Here is a 3216-nt window from a genome sequence, read left to right on the forward strand (position 1 = left end):
TTGCACGTGCTTTCTTCCTTTTTGCTGAATTTCTTTCTCCTAACAAATTCCCTTTTAATGCTTACTAAAATTTCTGCAATAGGAGTTTCATCTTCTGACTATTCTTGTAGTCGTTGTTGAGGTAATTTTTTAATAGGATTATCATATATTCTCTTCCTTCCTCTTTTTGCTTTACTTCTGCTAGATGGCTCTTGATCCTCCTCCTTAAAATTATTTTTAACTAGGAAGCAATCCCAATTATCTCCTAGTCTTTCCAGATGAAATTTAATGAGTAATTTTATAATGTTGTGGTGATACATGGTATTTTCTATGAATTGGATCCTTTTCTGAACATTCCCAGACATTTTCCTTAAGTTATTTAATAGAAAATAAGGGATATTGATTTCATTCCCTTCGATAAAATGCATCATCAAACAAATATGGTAGAAGAACATACAACCAATCTTCCCTCACAGGTGACAAATTTCTGAATTACTAGCAACAAATTCCTCCATTTACCCTTAAGTGTTGTATTGGGATTTCCTTTCTTAAAAATTGTGATATCCATACGTGGGTTTTTCAAGAAAGTCTTCCATTCTTCTCCTTCAACGCCTCTGTTCTTAAACCATCTCTCTTCGATTCTTAACAGTTTGGTGGTTTCAGCAATAAGATATTTTGTCAGTGCAAACTTGATGTCTCCAATTTCAACCTCTATGCCATCAACAACTCTTGAAAATGATTTGGTTACTTCCTTGTTAAAACCATCAAACTTTTCCATGAACCCTAGCCATTGTGCTTTCTGCAAAATTTCCTTCACCTGTGGATATCTTTTCATGAATCTTCCATTTTGTTCTGTTCTCACTATGACACCCATGGTTGAGAAGTTTAACCTCAAAATTCGCTTCTTGACAGGGTATGAGTCAGAGTTTTAGGATGATGGCTTAGGTGAGAGCATGAAAGAGAGCGAGAGGAAAAACGAGTGAAGTGAGCGTTAGGGTATGAATTAATGTGGCTTGGGCAATTTCAACAATGAATTCAGAATTTGATACATGTGTTGTGTAATGATGAGGGATGAATGGGTGGTTTACGACTTTTTATTTGATATGACAAGAAATTTTCATCTTAGTTTCGGCAATGATGGTTTTTGAACCGGTGGTATATCATCCATATAATTCATATACTAATGTTTTGACCCTTATTATTAAATTAAATATTTGCCTACCTTTTGAATTGATGATTCTAACATTTGATTGGTCCTTTTTGCATTTTCTTCAGGTGCTTCCAAGGATGGATTTGATCATTTCTTCAATTGATCCAATTAGTGGTTCCTGTCAAACATCAGCTGCAAAATTCTGTCAAAGCTGCAGAATCTCATTAATTCTGCAGCTAATTATTTTTAAAATAAGAAGAGGGATAAAAAGAAAATAGGAATGGGAAAGAAAATTTAGGATGCCAAAATTAGTTGGTTTTCATCCTGAATTTTCTGTATAAACATGCCAACAATGTTGGTTTTCATGTTTATATAAATTTTATTATATATATATTACTTTTTATTTTTATTTTTAAAAGAAAAAGGCTTGCGAGTCAAGCTGGAGGAGAAGGAAAATCCTTCTGAACCAACTAGAAATCAGTGTTGTCTTGCAAATGTTTGATAAACTCCTCCTTTGTCAATGGCTTATGATAGATTCTCAATCAATGACCATTCACAAGAAATGTGATATTTTCTTCATCAACAGTTCTGATCCTAATTGCACCATTATCAAATATTGTTTCAAGCTCATAGGGCCCAAGCCTATGAGTTTGAAATTTTCCTTGGAAATCTTTTAACCTTGAGTCAAAAAGTAATGTGCAATCTCTTGGCTGAAATTTTCTTTCTTTTATGTATTTTTCATGCCACCTGGATCTTTGTTGTTGAATTAGGCCGGTTCTTTGGATAACATCTTGTCTTATCTCATCAAGTTCATTTAGTTGCTCCATTATTTTTTTTGTGCCTCTGAAAGATCAAGACCCAATTTAACTGTTTTCTTGAAAGTTCTTAGTTGAAATTCAATAGGAAAAGGGACTTTCTTCCCATAAGCAAGTTCATAGGGAGTGTGCCCTGTAGTGTTTATCCATGTGGTATGGTATGCCCATTAATAATTTGGAATATTTTCTTCCCAATCTCTTCTATGCAGATGCATAGTTTGGGTGAGAATTGCTTCAATTAATTTATTCATGGACTCCACTTGTCCATTTTCTTGCGGATGGTATGGAGTGGACTTCCGATGTTTTGTTTTTTATTCCTCCATTATCTTTTGTACCATCTTGGATGTGAATTCAGTACCTTGATTTGTTACGATTTCCCTTGGGACACCAAAACGAGTAAAAAAATCCTTGAAAAGAAATGAAACTACAACATTTTCAGTAGTAAAAGGAGTGCTTTAAATTCTACCCATTTTGTAACATAATCAATGCAAACAAGAATTTACCTTTTATGTCTTTATTGTGGATTGATTGGACCAACAAAATTCAGAGCCCATTTTTCAAAAGGCTCAATAGATACATGAGGTTATAGAGGCATTTCGTCAGATGGAACAGGTTTCCCCATTCTTTGGCAACTATCATATCTCTTAACATATTCTTTGGCATCCTTAAAAAGGGAAGGACAATAATATCCTAAGAGAAGGACTTTGTAAGCAGTTCTTTTATCGGTAAAGTGTCTCCACATGGCTCTTCATGACAAGATTTCACATTTCTAGTACTTCATCCTTTCTTAACATCTTCGAATGATTAGATCCGGGCCTATTTTATTCAATTCTTCAGTTCTCCATGAGTAAGATGCACTAATTTGAATTACCTTCCTTTTTTCTCGAGGAGACAAATATGATGGTAAATTCCATGTAGCCAAATAGTTAGAATATATGTAAACCTTGGAGATTTAATAGATATCGCAAAAAGATATTCATTAGGGAAATTGCATTCTACAGGTACATCATTATTATCATTTTGAATCCTAGATAAAAAGTCAGCAATTGTATTTTGTTTCCTAGGTCTATCCAAAATAGTGATGTTAAACTCTTGCAACAACAACAACCATCTTGTAATTATGCCATTAGTGACAAGTTTATTCATTCAATACCTAATTACATAATGATCTATATGTAGACATTTTCGTAGCCAGTAATGTAATGTCTGAATCTATTGATGGCATGGACAACATCTAAAAACTCCTTTTCTGTTATAGTGTAATTTAACTCT

The sequence above is a fragment of the Pinus tabuliformis genome, chromosome 7, assembly GCF_031772625.1.
Source record: "Pinus tabuliformis cultivar Carrire ecotype Pingquan chromosome 7, CPIR1, whole genome shotgun sequence".
In the NCBI taxonomy this organism is placed as follows: domain Eukaryota; kingdom Viridiplantae; phylum Streptophyta; class Pinopsida; order Pinales; family Pinaceae; genus Pinus; species Pinus tabuliformis.